The 24,119-nt window shown below is 32.5% G+C and overlaps 1 pseudogene; it reads left to right on the top strand.

Moving 5' to 3' along the window:
• The first annotated feature begins 11,624 nt into the window (after positions 1–11,624).
• On the top strand, positions 11,625–12,714 carry LOC128169531 (uncharacterized; annotated as a pseudogene).
• The last annotated feature ends 11,405 nt before the right edge of the window (positions 12,715–24,119 follow it).

Genomic DNA, 24,119 nt, shown 5'->3' with positions numbered 1-24,119 from the left:
TGTAGGGCCTCTTCTTTAAGTTGTTCTACAAGTTCCATGATAGTAGTCCTGTTGACAACACTTGTATCTTTGGGTGGTACCAGATTTTCTATTGACTCTGTGTTGATGATGTCATTTACAATATGGGCTGGGGAACAACGAACACCTGTTTAAAAGAAGAGTTAAAAATTAAGTTTACAATATGAGTCAAAATACTCATTTAATCTGCATTTGTTACATTGATTTATTATAAACTTAATCATTAAAAACTACAGTAGGTACATGTATACAAATGTACCATAACAAGCATAAATGTACTAGTATATATGTACAGATATTTAAAAGCCGATTCTCTTTTTTTATAAGCTTAAAGGAAAAAATGAATTGGTAGCTGAAGATATCAAAATGTTCTGCTCTAGGAAAAAGGTGAACCTGGTCTGTGCAGGAACCACGACAAGTTTTAGACCAGGTCTTCTACACAATACACAGTAGGCATGTGTATTTGGTGTGCTTTGTGAAGGCAAAGTAACAGAGGGTGGACTCTTCATGCTCACAACAGTACTTTTTCCTGTAGGACTCTGTATGGGAGTTGCCAAAAGGTGGACACATTAATTCTTTGTACGAAATGATGTTAGTTTTTAATTTGATGTGATGTTTAATGTCTATTGAACATAAATCAATAGAAAATCAATAAAAATAATCAAATATGTAAAGAAATGTTAAAAATATATGAGGCCAAACATTTCTGTAGAGGCCAAATAATAGGCCAGGCCATTTTTTTTAGGCCAGGCCAAAATTTGTGGCCCAGCCAAATTTTAGGCCGGGCCAATGGGGGCCAGGCCAGGCCATGTTTTAGAGTATGCAAAACGGCTACAGAGAGAGAGACAGACAGACATACAGAAGTGGAAGATATGATATTCAGTAATTAAGTGAATTTATTGTATGACCGAAGAAATACTTTGAGCGTTCATTTTTCATTCTACAATTAAATATCCAAATCAAACAGATTACACTATTATCTACGATAAGCCTCCTTCCCTCCTCCCGTTTTTTTTTGGGGGGGGGGGGGGGAGGGGGGGGGGGTGACCAGATTGATGGGTATAATTATAGCTTTAAAATATTATTTTTCTATTCACTTTATTGAAAAAGAACCATGCTTCCATTATGCTTGTGATGCCCGGACAAATTTAAGTAATGATCGAAATAAATGATTTCCACTCGTCACTTATTCAAGTTCCTTTAAGACCGCGGAACATTAACTTTGTAAATATGCACTGAACAATAAGAGGAAATTATTTTGTACTTTCATTGATTTTAAGCAAGATTTTGATACTGTTTGGCGAGATGGACCATGGACAAAATTTCTTTAAAGCAGGATAGATGGAAAATATTATTATTAATATGTACAAAGGTATGAAATCAAAGGTACAAATTGGTCATTTTTTTTTATGTGTAACATTGGTGAAAGTCAAGAACACATTTTTTAATGATCTGGAAGAATTTTTTTATTTTAATAAGAAACCAGATAGAGGGTTTCACGTGTCGTCATCTTTCGATTCACACTGCTTTGATATTTGAATCTGCGTCTGATTTACAAAACTCTTAAGACGTGTTTGCAAATTACTGTGACTCATCGAAACTCAATGTCAGTATAGCAAAAAAAGGTCCTGATTTCTTCTAAAGGTCCAATCTCCAAAAGTAAATACATGTATAAAGGAAAACTATTGAAAACGTCAAATCATTTTGCTATTTGGGAATTGTTTGATCAAGAAGTGGAAAATTTAATAATGCTAAAAAGCATTTAGTAGAACAAGCGTCAAAGGTATTACATGACGTTTAACGAAAAATACATTAGTTAATTTACCAATTAATTTTCAATTAGACCTTTTGACCAAACAACTATCCCAATTCTACGTAACTCATGTGAAGTGTGGGGTTATGAAAACTTAGATATTATCGAAAAAGTATCAATAACTGATATTGGGAAAAAAACCTTCCCATTACCAAGAATACTGGAATGGTTATGAGCGGTATTTTTACTGATGTTGAAAAAGTGATTTAGAAAGAGTTATCTCGCTTTGCTCAATAAACGTAGCGCATTAATAATCTAGGCATACAACGTTTTCTATTTCAGAGAGGAATACTTCCTTTTTTATGATTTTTTTGAAATATTGTTTTAGAAATTAAAAGTTTATTTACTTTTTAAGATCTGAAGTTATCTTTTTTTGACATTGCATTATTTATAAGGTTTTATTTCTAATAGGCAACTGATTATACCAAGGCGTTGAAGAATTTTTAAATACAAAATAGATACGATTTTACCTGACATTTACAATCAAAAAAGGGAAAGGGGATGTCTAAAAGCCCTTACTTTTTGTTAAAGACAAAAAAAGTTCCATTTTTTATTGCTATTCCTATGAAACCATACAAGTTTTCAATATCAAAATATATTTACATTTAACTTTTTAGCTCTGTTCTTTTACAGTTATAATGGAAGATATCAAGAAGTCACTTAATTACTTAGAGGCAATTAAGCTTCAGATACTTGAGGGGCTTCACAAACTAGAACAAGGCAATAAAAATGAAGGGGAACATGATATAAAAAAAGTTGCTAGAAAATGCAAGGCAAACTGCAAATCAATGCAAATTAAATTAGAATCCGTATAAAAATAGATGAAGGTTTTGAAAGATGAGAATGAAAAATTCAGGGAGGAAAATCAACAAGTGAAGTCTGAAAAAAATTAAACTAGAAGAATTACTAACACTGAAAGAGGGAAAAAAATTAACTTTAACAAGTCCCAGACTATTATGACATCTTTTTTTTCAAATTGTTTGGAGGATGAAAACTTTGCCAAAGATCTATCTATCACAGTGCAGATGAATCTGATGCTTGTGAGGCAAACGGCGGCGAAGATATTTTTCAAACCCCATCAAAGAAAGTCAGAAAAGAATTAAAATTAGCTGAATGCAGTTCAATACACCTGTGACATAAGCTTACCACAGTATATTTTCTCTTTCTTTTATTAAAAAAAAAATTCAAAAACCTTTTTTAAGAGAATAAATTTATAACAAAGCTATCTTATTTTCTATATTGAGTAGGTAGAATATATTTTAAACATTTGAAAATATACATTTTAATGTTGTTCATATTTGATCTCTACAATTTATTTGTTCACTCGCGTGTCTCAAAAGAGCTGGAGTGAGCATTTAAATAACCTTAATATAGAATTTCAATATTTTCTTGCTTACAAATTAATTTAAGTAAAACTTACAATTGCTTTTTCATTTTTTTTTTGAAGGGAGGGGGTGTTATTGCTAGATTTACACATGTACAAAATACACGTATATTAGTGAATTGTTTATATAGCGAACCTCACTTCAGACACAATTTATTCATTGCATGATATCATATTTATTTTTGTTAATAATACATGAAGTTCCACTGCTGGATTGATCCATCACAATTTTTCTTCCTTAATTTTTTAATATATATGTACATCAAGAACAATGTCATTATCAAAAGTCTAAACAGATCCTCACTCAAGAAATTTTATTATATTGTTTATTCACGTGTCTCAAAAGAGATGGAGTGAACATTTAAATTTTAACAATAAAAAAACAATTTTTATAGCCAATCTATATTTAAATAAGCTGTAAATAATATAGAATGGGTATCTTATTTTTTGCTACTTAAAAGTAAAATTAAATGTTATTTATATAATATATACATTATCATCACATATAAATGTACAATGTCATAATATTAAGGAAAAAACAACAACAACAAAAACCCCAAAAAACATTCGCTTAGTGAACCACATTCTATGTGTGTTAGAGGTTCAATTCCTCTCGAATGTATATTTTCTACCAACATAAAGAAATGTCCGATAAGTGATAGAGAGATAATAGCAAACTATTGTACGAGACCTGATGACCATAATCAGTGTAGTACCTAAACGACTGCTATTGGCAAATAATGGGGTCTCTGTTTCCATTCAAACATTATACGGGTATTAGCTTAAACTTTGCACAGTGAGCATAATGCTCATTTATTCAAATATTTCAGCTGTTATTAATGTAGTTGACAACCTCCAGTGATGAACAAGAAGTTCACCGTACTGTAACATACATGTTTACTTTATAAGGAAAGAGAAAAGTATTACAAAACAAACAATTTGTATCAAATTTACGCTGATTTATTTTCCAAGATTTGGAAATCGTCGCGAACAAAGTGGAAATTGGATACACGCGAAAAAAAACCCTGATCTACGGTATACCAGAAGCAAAATAAAATCTTTGTTTATTCATTGAAAGAATTGTATTCAATCTACCTACTGAAACAAACTTGTACAAAGGTTACCATCAATTGTGAACTGTTCATGTGAAAGTTAAAAAGATAGCTAAATAAAAGGACCACTCTATATAGCAATCAATACGACCAGAAAATGTCTCATGAAATTAAAAAAAAAATACCAAGATAACAAAAGTGGACAATGGCGGGATTTTTCATTGTAAAGATGAAAATGAAGAACTATTGAAATGCATGTTTAAAGACGCATCCGAGTGGGGATCATCAGCAGAATCTGATGATGAAGTTAGCAGTAGAAGGTTGCCTAGTCCCAAAACAGTTGGAAGGTCTCCAAGGATACCCCAGGGACGGGAACAATCTCCTTTTTAATAACGTCACAAAAAGCAAACAAAATCAAATGAATTAATAGCAAGTTATTATTTTTTGTGCATTTCTAATTATTCTATAAATATGTTTGATATAAATCGTTTTTATACATCCCAGTTTAAACATATCCAGAAAGAATAGCAACAAGATTTGAGTCTGAAGAAGGAGGATGACAGCACTTCTCTGGAGTTTGATGATACAGTTGATGGGAAAAGTCACAGCACAGCAACTGTTTCTGACTATCCAATGCCAACTGAAAGTGGATTTTAGTAGTAAGGTTATTGATTTGTTTCTACTGATGATAAACGATGATACCAACAAGTTTGTTAACCTAGTGGTTTAGATCAAACTTCATCAAATAATTGTTTTAAAATATTAAGGATATCATTAGAGTTATACCGCTGTTGGTTAAAATAAGAGACAACCTAAGGAAAGGAGACCATGGACGGAGGGTTGAACGAGTGTCAAGGAGAGAGGACATGCCCGCTGGGAGGATCGTGCCCCGTTTTTTTTTCCATTGGTTTAATTTTCCAGTAAACGTTATCATTCAAGCTGATATTTTTCTGTTTTATTTCGTCTTAAGTATACAAAAATAATTCCTTGTGGTAATCACCTTTGGGGTCTAAATTTGAAATTTCTATATCATTACCCAAAGCGTAAAAACAGCTTTGTTTCCATGACAAAAATTGTAAGCTCCCTATCTCGCTTGCAGGTGTGCTTGTAACACATTTACTGTTTCTAAAACGTTCAAAATGTTTTTCGTTGTATATCGTGGGTAGCACATGACGTATGTATTGAATGTATAAAAGGAAAGGAAACTAAAGTTTCGTGATTCTTAGGATGATTTTGGTATTTCTATGTTGAGTTTTGCGCCTTGCCGCCAAGAATTTGTGGAACAAAGAAAATTACACTTGAAGAAAATGCCAACATTTGTTTCTTCTTTCAAAACGTTTCACCAATGAAAAAAATTCTGACGAACATCAACTTTATCATTGCGCGTGTCCAATTAAAACAAGATACGATTCGCAATGCTGCTTGCTTTGATGTAGGAAAATTCTTGTCGTTAAAGGAGCCGGCTACGCAAGAACCCATTCTTAAACACGCGGACGTGCAAATAGTACCAAGCCAATTAAAGCTGAACACCGCTCCTAAAGAGGCACCGTCACACAGGTACTTGTATATAAACCCTTCGATTTAAAGGGAAAACTGACAAGACATACAGACAACTTTCCAAGGACGTGATATCCGAATTCACAGAGAATTTTACCGCGATGCTCTTGAATTGGCAAACGTTCTAAGACTTCTTCTCTGTATCATATCAACAACGGACCACTCTCGAAAATTGATGGATTAGATTTTCATTAAATAGAATTTGACAAAGGTATGTTTCTTCATTATGTATGTAAACAGAATAATGCTGATTGATTTTCTTAGAAATCAACAGAAAGTATTTAAAATTTATTCTATATATATATCCTCACTTCAAAGGAGGGGTGGAGCCTTCATTTTTTCGGCAACTTTCATTTGGTATAAATTTTAATACATCATTGTGTAGGTATGTTATATGGTGTATATCTGTTTGAAAAAAATATGTCAACTTCCTGTCAAATGACAGATTTGGTTATTTTTGACGGAAGTTTGTGAACTATAGTATATGTCCCAGTTTTTTCATAACAGATACTTGAAATTAACTCACAAATTTTGATTAGGCATGTTACATATAAAGTTGAATTCATCATTTTACAAATATAATGCCAAATTCCTGTTAAATGAAACTTCGTTTATTGTATTTTTGTAACATTAGGGATATCTAGTGAGCATTACTTCCATATTACTTTTTAATACGTACATCTAACAAATTATATCAGTGTTTACAAAAACGAAAAACAAAGACTATTGTACAGGGTTTTTTTGGAAACTGTTTATTGAAATTTACAATCTTGTTTTAAGGTTTAAAACATGTAATTGTTTTCAAATTACTTTATATGTTTTTTTTTCATTATTTGTGTACTGAACTGTAGTTATTCTATCTTTAATGTGTTACAACCTTTAGCTATAGAACCATGAAAAACGGCATAGGTAAATCTAAAGCTGGCAGGACGTGTCTGTGTGTTTTGAAAAGATAAACGTAATCCTACACAGGGACAGAGCCAGCGGCGACCAGTAGTTCATGAAAAAAATATATATATATAATTTGGTAAACTGACATAGTTTGAACGAACTTTATGTTTAATTTAATGTTAACCTAATCTTTCAAAATCTTTGATGATAAGACAGTTTTTTTCTTTCTTCACTAGTATATTTCCAATAATTTGTGTTACCCCTTTAGCTTTACACACACACACTGTCACTATGTTATTGTTCTGATCTTCGTCTTTACTTATTTTTTTCTTCAAATTTCCTTAAAACCACCTCAGGGATGTGGACATTTCCGTTGATAAAAGTGAAATATCTGGGGTCATCTGGGACTTCATCTAATGGTATAAGACAAGTCAACTCTTCTTTACCTTCATCGACATCTGAATAAATTATAAAGAAATTCAATTAGTGGAAGACAAATGAGAAAGGAACTTTATACTGATATTGAAATAGGTCATTCCGCGTAAATATGACTGTAAAATTATTATACAAATGTATGCGTGTATACTATACACACGGATGATAAAACATGCAAAACGCTGTCAACAAATATATAACCATTTCATTAACATGAATTACATGTATTTTTCTAAGGATTTTTTGTCATGACTCATGTACATCTAAATCTGCGTTTTAAACATAGAATTTTTACATAAACTTATCATGTTATACTACAGGGTGTGTATTTATTTTTAAAAAACGCGCAGATTTAGATGGGGGTGTCTATGATGTATATACAGGTAAAGTAGTTACTAAATACACTATTGTGACTCAAGTTTATACTTACGATCCGATAAATACCTAAATACTCTCCCCTGACCTGAAATTTAAAGTTTTTCCTTTTGTTTCCAACTGAAGAGGCAAAGCTACACCCGAAATATCTCTCACATTCGCGTGTAGGGGGTTTTCCGCCATTTTACGACCCTACTAATGAACGAAAATCCCGTGCTACCAATCTTACCGTGTGAATGTGGTCGGCCTGCAAAAAAGTTTACAAATGGTAACTACCATTGGTAAACATTGGTAATTAGCAAATTTAAACACTTGGATCAATCGAATTCATTCAAATATACATGTAATTTATTTTAAAATTAAATAAAAGTAATAATTTCTTTTCAGGCTGTATGTGACCAAACATTGCGTTTTACGGACATTGTATCAGGATGGCCAACGCCAGGGTATTTCAAAACTCGCCTCTTTACAAGGCCAGTAAAATCCTCTTCGATGGGGATACTCACATTCTCAGAGGTGCATCATACCCCCTGCATAGGATTGAGACAGATTATACCATTTGAAAACTATGTACGTTTGGCAAATGTATGTGCACTTGGTATATTTTTGATTTTAGATGGATTTTAACCTCATACAAAGACATTGTAAATCTAGCCGAGAGACATAGAAGTACAACTTCTTTCATTACAAAACGTCAGACTAATTAACGTGCGTTTGGTCTGCTCTAAAGAAAGTGGAGTAGGCTAAGGTCTTTATGTGAGGCGAGGATGCTTTAACACAAGTTAAAGCTTTTCTGGTCAATTGGACACAAGAAGCTTGAGGAATAGGGTTGGGCCACATTTGGGATCCAATTTTACAAAGGAAAATATTTTAATTATTCACCAAAACTGAAACGTTATTATGCTTTTACTTATATGCAAGTATTTTGAAAAATTGCTTATTTTAAAAATTGTTTAGACTTTGGCTCCAGGGCGACTCTTTACACTCGCATAGGGTTCAGAGTCTGGTGTAGATTTACATCCCATACATAAACAATTTTTTAGGATCTTTTTGAAAACTGCAATGCTCAACAGGCTTAAAGAAGTTTGGACATAAAGGACCTATAAGTTGTCCTTAAAGGTGGCTTAAAGATAGTCTTTAAGTCATCTTTAAGCAACACATACAGCTTAAAGGTGGCTTAAAGATCGTCTTTAAGCTACCTTTAAGCATATTTAAGCTATCTTTAAGGAGAACTTAAAGATGGTCATTCATACTGTGAATGGGGGAAAATACTTAACCCGCTATTAATATCGTATATATTGATATTTCAGGGCGTGACCAAATGGTCATATATTGTTGTTTAAAACTACTTCAATCACATGTAATCCCTCTGACCTGGTTAGGAACTGAAAACACCAAGTACCCCTAGGCCTGTGTTTTTTTTAATGCAGGTTGCACACCTGTTCCATAGCAGATCATACTCTTATATTATAAGGTTTTTCAAACAAATTATTGATTTCATAGTCCTTGTTGCAAGATTAAAGGTAAGGGGAATATAATTGCCATATTTTCCTATTAACTACAGATCCAAGCTTAAATAAATGCATACATTAATTCCCTCCATAGTCTTTTGTATTAGCTATTGTACTCAAGATACCGTTAAGGCTTTTATGCCTAATGTTATTTTTAATTTTGCTGTGTAATACTCGAAACATATTCATATGGCGTCTGATTTCTTATAACGTTTTATCATTTAAATAGGCTTATTCAGCAAATTGTCTACCAATAGAAAACACTGTCATCATGCATACAATATCTTCCAATTAAAAAGCAAGAAATGAATATAAATATATTATATTGTATAGGTCGGGTTTGCGAAAGTTTACAAAGATTTTTTTCCGATCATATTGAAAATAATAGTTTTAACAAGTTTCACAATGGGAAGACTGCTTCAAAAGTAAACATCAAACTAAAATTTGTAAATATTAATTAATAAATGCAAAATAAACATACTTAGCATATAATATTTACTGTGGAATCGTTATTGTTCATAGGGGACCAATGTATGTGGCTTTAATAAGTAACCCTTGCCCAGGAATTTACATCTGTTTTTAATACATGTATAACTGGTCATTGAACAGATGTATATGTTTCAAGGTATCCGATCCATAAGAGCCAAATACTTAATAAATGCATAACATATATGTATGGGCTTATTTCAGAGTATACTTGGACTTAATTTTCATGTTTAAGTATCAGTATGGAGGAATGGATTGTGTCCTAATAAATTATCTGTTCCCGAAGAGTTGCCCCCTTTTGTTTTGTTTTTTTAAATATACGGTATTAAATTTTTTTTCGATAATTTTCATCTAAGGATGAAACTCATTCTTTCATTAGCATTTATTGATTTATTTATTTATATATAACCCACGACCCTTATATTACAGAGGCGACGTTTACTTAAATGCGCCATGGTGACTGCATATCTATCCTATTATCATGCAATGTTTGTTCATGAAGGAATTAATTTGTAACTTAAAATATGGTCATTGTGGTTTTAATTTTAGTATAATATAGTGGATATGTAAAATATTACAAAGCAATGTTAATATGCCATTGCTATATGTACATAAATATGTGTATTGCATTCTTGAATTTCATAGAAATCAGTGGGAATAAACTGCACGCTACAACGGTCATTTATTTTTTCTAATTCATTCATCGCGTTAACTCTAACAAGGAAACAAGATGTTCAGGTCTATAAGTGTTTACTCAGCACTTGTCCACGTAAGCACGCGTAGCATGAATGTCATTCACAAAGATCCATTCGAACACAACTAATAGCGCGATTGGTAACTACCAATCAGAAACTACTGTTTCATCCAACTGGCCAATAAAAATAAACCCTTTAACAGTTTAAGGTTAAGAATTGCCAAGTCAGCACTTTTTACATGTATATATATTGCACGGTAAACCTGTTAAATTCATTCCGGCTCCCTGAAGAAACGAAAGTATGGAGGACCAGGCTACCAAAAAAGTAAGAGTTGTTGTTAAAACGTGTTGGTATCTTTTTTTCTATATAACTATTTATTTAATTTATAAACGGGTGAGTATGCAAACAAATGCGTTATATATATAAGTTTGTATGTTTAATTCATTTAGTATTGACGCTTGTCTCTATCAGTCTGATATATGTTTGATCAGTATTTCACAACTTTGCGTTTTCCTCGTATAATTGTTGTGTTCTCTTTTGGTGACATTTTTGCCTGAGAAGGCATAATTTACATCCAAACTGTATCAATATATAAATAGTGCCTGTTTGGGAGGGTAACAGTTGAAATTGACACCCCGAGAAAACCATTGTCAACCGACGCGAAGCGGAGGTTGACAATGGTTTTCGAGGGGTGTCAATTTCAACTGTTATCCTCCCAAACAGGCACTATTTATTTTGTTATACTGAATGTCTTTTTTAAAATTTTTAAGAAAATTTTACTGCTTTTATATAGGAATAACGTGAATTCTACAGCGAACCGTACGCGCATAATTTTCGCGCATGTAACATTCTTTAATATTACCCGTTGCCAAGTGCGTTGCTAACGCTGAGGGTAATAGTAAATATTATTAACTGCGTCTTAACCAATCAGATTTCAGTATTTAACATGAAAGTATAACAATAAATAAATATTTTTTTTCTATTTATTCATAGCATTTATTTTATGAATTTCAGAATCTCGGAGTGTATGTTCTTCATGAACATACCATAAGGACAATTAAAAGCCGTTACGAAAAGTCTGGAAGGAGTTTGAAATACTTCGTTCCGGCTATTGTCCAGGGGGAGACAACAACCAAAAACATTTCCACGTTCAAGAAAACGCTTATCGAGTCCCTGAAGCCGGGGAGGCATTATAGGCTCGTAAATGCCACGTGCCACCCTACCTTCGGCATCGAACTTAAGGCTGACTCAATCGTAGGTTGCTTTTTTGGTTTTGTTTTTAATTTACGTCCTTATAGTTTAAATTAAAAACATATCAAAATAAACACAAATACACACTCCCACTATGTATATATATATGAATTATAGGAATATTGTGTAGTTTTTTTGAATATTTTTTTGTAGATCATGGACACCCTTTTTGAGTTGACAGAAGATGAGAAGAAAATGAGGACAAATTTCTTTTCTTCTCCTACATTCACTATGGCTGAAGCATCCTCGTTGGCTAACTGCACGAGACTCTGCCTTGGCCCGGTCCAAGTAAAAAGTGTAAGTGTATAAATAATGTACGTCGATGTCTTTTTGAGTATGTACAAGCGTACATAATATATTCATATTTGATTTCAAATTCAGATTGGTGAGACCGGTGTAGTTTCTACCGGGTCAAGGCGGAGAGAGGTGCAGTTGGCAATGAAGGGCAGATCTGCTCTCCTTACCCTCTGGGGTAAGGACACATATCTTGAAGTCGTTACTGGGGAGCTGTACATCGTACAGAATATAGTCCCCAGTAACGACTTTAACAAACAGCGTTGTTATTCTTCTACACCCCTAACAAAGTTTGAGGTAAAATGGATATACACTATCTCATTGCAATATCTTGTCAATTTTTTTGGTAAAATCAATGCATTTAGACAAACATTACTTGAAAATCAAATAAATTCTATATTTCTAAAAGCATGAATTTGAAAGATTGTAAAAAAAAAATATCTATACAAGACAAATGTTGTTTTGAATTTTGAGCACACTGTTATATCTATTAATATTGGTCTATAATTTCAGACTTACGAAAGCGCGGAGTTGATGGAACATTTTGAAGGGGTGGTGCAATCGGTATCGTTTACCAGGTATTACTTAAAGTTTTTTCTTTCGTTTTATTTTCTTTAAATTGCATTTCCCGTTCTTATAGACTATAAGAATACTGCTGGTGTTTAGTGCATTAATTAGTTTTATTCTTTTGCTTATATTATAACTATTATCATCATTATTATCATTTTTATTATTGTCTGATTTTTAAGGTTACATATATTGACGTAATTTTTTATAGTTTAAACTTTTACTGACAACATTGACGTTTAAAATAACCAATTTATTGTAGCAATCTCATCGAAATCCAGGATCACATGTTAACAATATCCAAGAACAACCTGGCGAAGATTTTCCCTGAGGGAAAATTCAAGTGCGTAGAGGTGGTGGGGATGAAAAACAGCAGTGAAATTGATTGCTTTGAGTACATACCAACATTGGAAGTACTAAACAATTCAAAATCAGCAACTGTTAGTTACAATGCTTCTTTGCAATAGAATATTACACACATATTTTAACACATGTTTGTTGTATACACCTTTGAAATGCATAGTAAATATGTCGTGAATGTCGTTATGCGCTATGACCAGATTTTTTACTTTCCAAATCTGGTCATGACCAGATTTTTACATGTTGAAGGTTGGCAAGTATGCTGGCATAAAAAATTCAAGTGACCTCAAATTTTTACAAAAGTGGGAAAATCAGGCAGTTTACACGTTGTTTTTAATCTCATAAAAAACTACAGTTCCTGTCGCTGGCGGAAAACCCCTAAAAACGAAGGGAAATATTCGGGAATTATTTTGCCTCAGCCATGTTTTGACGTGAACCTTCGGAAAAATAGTGTTGTGAGACCATAAATGTATGTCGCTTAAGGGCTAAGAATGTTAAAAATGTGTGAATTACCTTTACTTTTTCAGGATAGAAATGTTTCTATGGGCTAAGATAAGAGGGGTGCCCAATCAAATGAGATGGCCTGTAAAAGCACTATCTGAGGATAATGAGGATGATGTTAGAATTCAAGTGTATTGCTTGTCCGATGATGCTATGTGAGTATTCATAATTAATAATTCTAGTAGAATCTATTCTAAGTAATTAACAATGATTATTGATTTAATAATGGTAAATGGATATTTTAGTTTGTAATAAATCCATTTCTATATTGCATTAACATACATATAGCTCTATTCTCTAATATGATTCTGTGAGTCTTCATTTGTGAAATGTGCAATATATTACATGTATTTTGACTTCATTTGGGCAAAACCAGCAGGCATTTCATGTTTGCTTTATTTGCAATGATGTCCACCTCTCTGAATATTTTTATATTCCGGTTTCTTAAGAGGAGGTTCTCCTATATAATGATATATAAAAAAAAAAAAAAATTATTTTGGCTAAATTAAGGTGATTATTGCAATTCATATGACTTGTCACTGTAGATTTTCTCTCAAGAGAAGGTGATGTAGAACCATTTGAAAATATCCCGAACTGGGAAGAAAAGGCAAAAAGTATATAATATATACAATTCAAGGGTTGAATATTTATTATCATTTAAAGAGGAAGGAAAGTCAAAACATATACTTTATTTATATTAATAAAGTAGTTTAAATTATCACATGTAGTAAAGCTGTTTTGAAAATAAACTAAATAGTTAAGCTTTAATGCATGTTTGAAGTTAGAGAAATCGTAATTAATGGAAGCTGACATGATGTAGAACTCTTTTGTATTAAAAACCAAAAAAATGATTTTTTTGACGTCACACCATCTATTCTGGTTTGGTTTACATATACAATGTACAAAATGCTCTGAATAAAATGCTTACTTGTGCCTTTCTGTTATTCAAGTAATCGACTGAAGAAAATTGATGATGTTTAGGTTCACACGTCAATCTAAAGAATAAGTACAAGTATGCATAAATATATGCATTTTTATCAAATAAATGACAGCTGTTAATCTCCTATCATTCAAGGTTGAAACCAGCCTTGAGTAAATTTTTATTCCAAGTCAAATTCTTCGCTGTAAGTATGTTATAATTGTAATTTGGCTGTTTAAATATTTTCTCTAAAGTCGGAATTACCATGTCGAAATAACGACGGCAGACATTTTCTACAATATTTGGCATCTACGTGGAGATTTCCTTTGTCTCCAACACTTAACTTATTCAACGAACATGCTGTTTGAGGTTGGTTTGTAATTTAGTGGAAAGTCAAAGGTAAAAGAATGGTATCAAGTCGATATTGTTTCAGAGTTTCCAGAACTTGTTATTTAGAGTGAATATCATGATTTACTAATACTGATGCTATGTTGATAAAACAAACCTGAATAGATGGTGGGACGTCATAGATTAAAGTTCAATGGCAGCTCCCATAGTGGCGGGAAATTTAAATAAAGCGATCGATTTTCTTGATTTTTTCTTTGTTCCGAGGGTTCTAAATGAAAATAAATGCAATTTACAATTATAGTAGATGAATATAAATTGATTTATTATACAACATATTTTGAGTTTCCTTCCCCTTTGACAACAAAATGCTGTCCAGAGTTTATGCTTGTAGTCAGAATTAAATGTAGGGGGTATATATTTTTGATTATGAGAAAATACACTGCACCTGTGCATGGACCTCATGTTTCCAACTTTCATGTTATGATAAATACAAGTTTTGTTAATTTTTACAGAAATTGTGAAAACATCTTGCCTATTACGTAAAAGATAAAAGCAATTCAATTTTGGGGTTATTTTTTTGTAACAAGATTATTTCAAACTTGCATGAACTCTATCTCAGCTGTTTACATGCATGATAAAAAGTTCAACTATTAATAGTCAAGTTCGGTTTTACTAATTGCCACAAACTGTGTGGATCCAATTTATATTGTGTATGTACAGTAATTTCTTCAGGAGCCAAGCATACTAACTGAATCATTTTTGTTTCAATTGTTGAATTATAACACAAAAAGACAATACAGCAAAACTTGAATATAACGAACACAGATATAGATCTATATCAAATACAGACCCTGAAACGTACTACCACACCACACGCTCGCTAAACGGTTCACACGAAACGCTGAACGGTTTACACGAAACGCTGCACGCTTTGCCCGAAACGCTAAACGATTTACACGAAACGCTGAACGGTTCACACGAAACGATTCTCGCACGAAACGATTTGCTCGCTTTTCACACGCTTTGGACACCTTTTTTCCTTATCGATTCGGGTCCTCTCGGATTTTTACCCTGACTCTATTAGTAAGAATTAATTTTAAGAAAACACGAAATAATAGAAATACTGATATTAGAAACATATATATGTACATAAGTATTAAATTGATTAATTAAATTAATTTGGTACTTATATTTAAAACAAAAAATATTTATTCACAGAATATTATGTACTTCTATAAATATATTGCTCAAAAGAAATATCCATGATTCTTATTAGTGCAGTAAAAATTGAAAATTCCAGAGAAAAAAGTTACCGTAACACAATATTCAATACCAAAAATAAAATCCGTATGACTACAAACTGAATCGGTTTTTCAGTATTCGGCGAGATTTAAATTTTTCTTCTCACATTAATATTTTTATTGGTTTCTTAGAATACGATGTAAAAATACTAACAGTAAATAAACCTGTAATTATTTACATTGATAATTTTGAAAGTTATGTAAAATAAAATTAGTCACATAATTTAGAAAATGCCATAAAACAACCAATTGATTTTTTTTCTTTTGTCGAATCATTCGCGTAAATAAATGTTCCGTACATAATATCACATAAAAAAAATCAATCGATTTAACAATAAAGAAAGTTGTCATTACTATTTCGGATTTCGGAAAGAACAAAAAATAAAAAATGATTTAAATTGTTGTCTCAATATTCGTATACATAATCGGCGCCCCGCATAACGGGGTACAATATATCTATAATAATCTATTTGAATTAAGTACCATGCATTTAGATTCCCATAATAATAAATTGCATGTGTACATTTTAGGAAAATTTCAGTGTGTTAATTACTTGTTGTTTTACGTTATCAGTGTTTAAATTATTAAAATTATAACTTGTAGAAATATTTTTAATCGGGATTCATCAGAATTTAATTCCCGCATTTCATAAAAATGAACAGTATATTTTCTTTCTATGTTAACATTTAATTTTGTTCAAATTAATGTTAAATAATCTATCATTGAAATTGTGTGCATCATCAAATACTGATTCCGACTATCTTGAAGTCATTAAATTTCTATTGGCTATTGACATAAAACAAAGAGACGCGTGACCATCCAATGAAAACGAATACACAGAGTTTGATTGACAGGTTCAGCCAGGTGCAGGTCTTACCCGATGTCCGAGGTTATGTGAACTGGTTGTACCCAGCCGTATAGTCTCAGTAACTAGTCTTCTTTCAATACGCGTACTTTTCTTTTGTTTGTTAAAAATTATTTAAATTTTGTAAAAAGATAAGTACATGTATATCATTTCTTATACATTTTTTTCACGAGAATATCTCAAGGGAGTTTGCCAAACACAAACAGTTTAAAGTTATGTTTAAAACGAGTGCTATTTTGAAACAATTAAATTGTCAGAGAGTTCCGAATGAAATCTGATGCATTTAATAACATTTAATAACATTTAATAATTACGTTAAAAATATAACACTAGACAAGGAGTTTACGAACGGCTTTCCCCAAATTATTTCAAAATTAAATTTGTTGACGGTTTATAATGATGAAATTATGCAATCTCCCACGCTGGGTTGTCGTTCGTTCCCCTCTTAGACATTGAATGTATGAGCCGATGGTAGAGTGTGGAAATTATTGTGTACAGATTCAAAATATTCTATATTTTGTAAAAATACAGTATTTTTTAAAATTATTTTACATCAAACTGATCATGTTGATTGCTTCTAGCTATCTATATATCTTTATCACCGATCATTCCTTTAAAAGGGATACTTGTCCGATCTAAACTCCTCTCTCGTTTTATCACGGTGTATAATGAATTTATAATATAAGTGATGTTTCTTTAAAGCTTCCAACACCAAAAGGCACGGTGAATGCCAACATACTAAGTTCTGCAACTCTGCCAAACACTATCAGACCATTGAATCTGTAGATATTTAATGTTGATATTTACGATACATGCAAATATACTTCCCATATTTAAAGTTGATATTAATATAACATCCAGGACTCATTAAGACTGGCTTTACCACGACAAGTCTGTTAAAATGACTCTTATGTAATCGTTCTGCTTACTACTGTGTAGAATTGTCGTCCACGGAGGATTTTTTTACCAACAGACAACCAGCTGATCGTCTGTTGTGTCCTGTTCCCAATGAATTGTTACTGCTCATGCCAGACATACAGGGAACTAGGTTCTCTTTGACATTTTGAAATGTTTTCCAATACGAATCATCTGTGTTGTCATCTATTAAGATTCTTGCCTGGTTTTTTTTTTCAGACTGGCTCATCAATTAATTTTACAAAGATATATGAAGATTGTGAAGATGCAGTCAAAATAAAAGTACGCCACATTGAATATGTTTGTAAGAAAGAGCGTAGAGACCAAAGTCACCAAGTAAACTCTAACACCCGTAGAACCTTAAACACTTCTACTTAAGGACATGCGCCGGTCCCTAACAAGGATAGGCACCACAGTAACAAATCCCCAGCAACCAGTCAGTCACAACACAGTGCTTACAAACTAACACAAAATCAGAATTGCATGTCTAACACCATATGCATTTCTACTAACAAACCATTGCATGCCTCCTCTCAATCAGAATCTATTCCCCAGTGTTAGTCCTGTAGACAAAAACACTGTTGCTGTTTCTATTTATGGATATTCTGTAAATGTATTAGTTGACACAGGAGCAAGCATTTCTTGTGCTAGTTCTGATCTCATACCCAAGCTTGGTATCAAACCTGATCAACTCCACAACAAACATACATTGGATCATCAAGACAAAAGAGAGGACTTTTCTATTTCGTGGGTAAAATTTCAAAATCACTGTTCGGTACTGCAACATCAGACGACATTAACGCATTAAAACGACACATGCAGACTCTTAACAACAACAATGTAAAATTAGCTCAAGCCATGGCCCAACAAGATCATCATCTGTCATCCTTCATTTCAACAGTAGATAAGCGCTTCAACAATGCAATGTCTGCAGTATAGAAAAACCAAAACGTGAAAGTTGTAGACATAAGTAGCTTCGCTATATTTACATAAACAGACCAGTACTGTGTATATGACCAGGCGTTGATTGCCATACTCATTTCTTAACGTCTTCAATTTTATCTTTTACAGACGATAATGTATGTACAGATGAGGTATGCATTAAAATTGTACAGGAAGAGGAGAATGAAGTCTGATAATTACATGTACTCTACAAATGAGCATAATGAGGAGAAACAAGGTAAACTAGAAAACTGACCAGTCAGGAAGGGCTCCGCTATGACAATTAATATAGAGAAATGAAAAAAACTTTGAATTCCATCCTCTTTATACATGTATTAACAATGATGAAAAATAAATGCCCGGCAGAAGATGTAAAGAACTGGAATATATAGGATCTCATGATTTGTAGTTGGATATGATTTTCATCCAACAATTAAAGTGTTTTTTTCTTGAGCCTTAGTGAGGGGATATAACATACAAGTTGGATAAAAATCATATTATACTACAAATCATGAGATTCTATTTATCCCATGTTTTATACACCGCAATCAATGTTTACACTGTTTATAAAACTCTACATTATTTTACTTCATTATGCCTAGGCAAATCCCATTGAAAAGTCACAACTGTGGGATATCAAAAAAATATCCAATGAGTCATATCCTCGGGATAAAGTGGTTTACATGGGATGAAATAAAATTTGTTAAAAAAACAAAGAATTGATACCAATGCAATGATACCTAGGCTTTGCCTCTATTCAATAAAATTATTATAAATCATTGTGTACGGTATTTTAACCAAAATAAAATATGAATATTATATTTTAAATCCATATTTCAAAGAATGTACACAATACTACACATCATTCAAAATTGACCTTAACTTCAAAACAAAGTTCATTTGCAGACACAGGCAGTGCAGTAATTAATCTCAATGTGACAGATAAAGATAAAGCTTAGGATTTTCTTCCTGTGGAAGGTTAATTAATCCCAAAGGACAAATATTGCACAGCCTTCCATACATTCTCAGCAGTTATCACTCTTTGCCCATTCATTCTCAGCAGTTATCTCTCTTTGCCCATTCTTCTTATGCGTAGTTAGGAATCTACCCCACCACCCCAGCTCCAAACCAGAAGACATAGAGAACCAAACTTAGCATCAAAATATGTATTTCTGCCTACTGAACTACCATACCAAATTTGAACTTGATTGGGCAACCATAAAAGAAGTTATTAGAAAAAAACAGGAAATTTGTGGACGGAAGAGTGACAGACGGACGGACAGAAGGACGGACGGACAGAGAGATTACTATAGGGCATCCGCAAATCCTTGCGGGGCCCTAATAATAACCATATGCACTATGACAACATGTTTCATAAAAGCTTCAATTATGCATTAAAACTAATATACATTAGTTAGATTTGTGATCATTACATATCATTACAACGCATATTTATTCATACCGATGAATATATATATAGATTAATGTTATGGATAATTATATGATATATATTTTAAATTACGGGTCATCGGTATTGTTCTTGTGGTTGGATTGATTGTTTTTCAAAGAAAGGAGAATTACGAAGAAAAGAAGAACTTCGTCAAAATGATGTTCAAATTATAAGTTTAGACAGCACCTGTGACTCTATAGTGTATGAACGTCAGAAAATGGCCCAGTGATTTAGAGTGATTGTTACAGGCATTTTGGTGTTGGTGATCCAGTGTGTCGCGTATGAAGAGAGGTCAATACCTGCTGCAGCTCTACACCAAGACATTAGGGAACTACCCATGCAACGCTCCCCTCAACCACCTCAGCCAGCTGCTCCTCTTAGAAGGTCAATGACAATCTGAAGACCTGTGAAAAGACTGCAATTTTAGGACCATTTTTTCCCGTGTAATTTTTTTTGTACATATATTTTTCCTGCCCTCCCCCCGCATAATGTATGTAAAATTATTGTAACGTGTCTGCCTAAACACGCTAATATTTATTACGGGTCCCCTCAGATACCTTGCTGAGGTGTTTGATTTTATGATAATTGTTAAAGATATATACTAATTTTCCTTATCGCTTGCCTAGCGTTTATTGATTCAAAATAAACACTCTGATCCACAGAGTATAAATAGAGGGAATTTAATGTAAATCAACCATTGACTAAAAAAATCCAGTCAATATAAAGAACAATAATGGCAGAAGCATTCATAAATTTTCGGTAAGTGTTATATCATAAAGAAATATATTTTATTATTCAAATCTAGCTGTATTTATTTTTGTCATTAAAAAGGAATTAATTTGATTTTAGTTCTATTTTAAAAATATAGATATTTAAAGTAAACTTAAAGTGCACGATCCATGTTTTACGAAAGAATGTACGAATGTTACGAAGATTAAGAAACTTGTCGACTGAACGAATTTTATTTTTGTGAGATTATACAAACGTAATATCAAATAACTTAATATCTTTTTAATTAATAACATTAAAATCACAATTCCATCAATGTAAAGAATACTAAAAAAAATTGCAAAAGAAAATGTTGGTCTGGGTCATAAGTTTCTCTGAAAAACATGGACCAGGTATATTAAGTTTATTATGTGTTTTCAAGTGTTTATATTTAAAAGAGTATACAACTCGACAGCAAAGCAGTTTTAGTGTAATTTTTAATCGGTTGCCAAAAACAAAACAATCGCAAGGTGTGTAAACATCTTACGAAAAAACACATACAAAGGATTTGGGTTATCCTTCTTTGACTTTTGATTTTCCAGGGATCAGAAACGTACCTCTTCACCCTCCCGAAATTTTCCAGATTTCGAAGAGGAATGTCTGCAAATAGGTCGTGACTTTTCAGTCATTTTTGATTCGGGGTAATTTTGTCATCTTAAAATTAGTCGCTTGTTAAAAAAATCAACCTTTTCACAAATTGAAGAGACATTTTTCAAAGGATAACTGCTTACCAAGACTGATGATAAATACATATTCATTGTTTTGTCATGTACAATCTTTAATTTTCTTTACTAAAAAGAGTATTCATAAAACATTCTCTTTAAATAAAAATTGCCCAGTTGGGTGACTCAGGTGACCTAAAAAGGGAAATTTGTCTTTGTGTTAGAGAAGAGAGCAGACAAACGTTTTCTCTGTGATGTGTTTGCACAAACGTCTTTGGAAAACCTGTTCGAAAACCCATGCTCCTCTTTGGTGAATATTCAAAAATTACAAAATATGCGCAGACCAGCCAGGCGAATGTTGCTCAAGTATGATGAGTTATAGAGGAAAGCAGCTTGTCTACCAGATGGTACGGGGTATGTTATGACCCCCCTGCGCCATGAGATGGAAAGATGGTGATAGAGGTGGAGAATATGACATGTTTCTGATCGAATAGTGCATATTTCTGGCATGATTAGTCTAATGTTAATAAAGTTACTCAGCTATGTCAATGTATTTTATTTGCACCAGCATGTCAATGCAGTTAAGTGCACTTGCCAATCTTACTTAATATTTTATAGCTGAGTGAACATGCTAGTTTAGTATTTAATTTCGGATGTAAACAAAGCATTTCATGGTTGAATTAATTAAATGTAAAGATATCTCATCTTTTTTATTGCTTTTTTTCAGGTGTTCATAAATGGCGGGGCGCAAAAAATGGTCATTGCGGTTTTGGAGAGGATACCAGGAAGATAAATTGGTCATCTCTTCTTGGATTGAAGGTAAATTTATTCGATGGGCCGACAGCAGTAATGCAGTAGCTGCACTTAACGAGATGCGAAAGCCCGAGAAGACATGCCTAAAATTCAACCTGATAAAGGTAAAATTTTCCTTTGGTATGTTATGTATAAAACCACTCGCTGTCACTCAGTGTAAAAAAAATTTAATTTATATGTATGTTTTTAGACAATCTGTAAGTTAATTTGACTGTTTACCTTTTTTTACAAGCTGAATTTTACTTTTAGATAGCAAGAAAGAATGTGAGCAATATGATTACACCACAACTGGTAAAACAACTGAGGAAGAAAGTGGTATTGAGGAGGAAATTATGCCTAAGAGAAAACCCAAAAAGAGGATCTTTTCTGACTTCATATTAGATTAAATACACTGCTTATCAAACAATTATTTGTTTTGCATATGGAAGTTGGCATATGTTTAATTAATTACACAAAAACAAATGTATATTTTTGATTTTGATATTTGATTATGTTTTTGATAATCTTACATGCTCATGTAACATAACAAACAAATTAACATAAAAGCACTGATTTGGGTACATGTTTATTTATTATATATTATTCAATTCCAAAAGGTGTTGAAAGCACTGAGGAGGAATCGTGTGGGACAGGTACATTTATACATGTATAGTCTTAGAACAAACAAATGCAGATCAGATCATAACACTTGTTGTAGTCCACTTCAGGTACATAATTACGAAAACGCACGGAAAATGAGTTCCATCTTTATTGAATATGGTTTACTACAAAACACTCAATGATACAAAGGAAATGAATTTAAGGGCGATTTTGAAAACCTTAGTCAGAGTTTTGATAGAAGTCAAACGAGGAAGACCATGCCATCCTTAAAGCCAGAGTACAAGTGACAAATCTTACAGGTCACTGAGAAGAAAAATATACGGTTAATGGCATAAAAAACCCAATTAACTGGGTCAAGTGTCTATCACAAGATCAATTGTATTTTTATAGTGTATATTTTAAACATACACTTGACACATATTTAAAAAAAATGCAGAATATTATAATTATGTATATTGACATGTACATGTATACTGTGGTTTCATCAATATTCGTTGAATACCAATTTTCATGGATTTCGTTGTTAAGTTGATCCATGAAATTAAATGTTCATTGAAATGCAATTTCTATTAACATTTTGTATTGAAATGGTCATTGGCCACGAATTTAGGTATCCTTGAAACTGTGATTTTCACTTTATCCACGAAAATTGATACCCTTGAATATTAATGAAACCACAGTATCCTGTAAAGATAACTAGTTTTTAAATTATATGCGTGTAGGGTAGATATTATTCTATTAATGCACACATATTATTCTTTGTACAAACTGCAGTGAAGAACATCCATGATTGACAGAAAAATTGAATGGGTGAAAATAAGACGTGTATTAGTGATGCCTTGGCTACAGTATTACATACATGCTCAGAGTAAGAGGGGAATAATGACGACCAGTCTTTCATCATAGTTTAACCTCTGCCATGGAGATCTAAGGAGTGTAGTGGAATCATGAGAGCTGGACTCAAGTTCAGGAGGACCAAGTCAAGTCGTTTTCGGGGACACAAAAAAGAGTAAAGGACAGTAACACCTCTGATTAGCCAACGCTAACTCTAAAAGTATAGTAAAACGAGGTTATAAAAGTTTTCATTATAAATTTACCAGATATACATTATTACAGTTAAAATGAATCATTACCATTCTAGGAAGTCTGCTATAATTCTGTTCTCTTTTAACAGGATACTGTGGTTTCATCAATATTCGTTGAATACCAATTTTCAAGGATTTCGTTGTTAAGTTGATCCATGAAATTAAATGTTCATTGAAATGCAATTTCTATTAACATTTTGTATTGAAATGGTCATTGGCCACGAATTTAGGTATCCTTGAAACTGTGATTTTCACTTTATC

This window comes from Crassostrea angulata, unplaced genomic scaffold (genome assembly GCF_025612915.1).
Source record: "Crassostrea angulata isolate pt1a10 unplaced genomic scaffold, ASM2561291v2 HiC_scaffold_147, whole genome shotgun sequence".
NCBI lineage: Eukaryota > Metazoa > Mollusca > Bivalvia > Ostreida > Ostreidae > Magallana > Magallana angulata.
The sequence above is the reverse complement of the archived record's forward strand: the minus strand, read 5'-3'. Positions and strand labels throughout refer to the sequence as shown.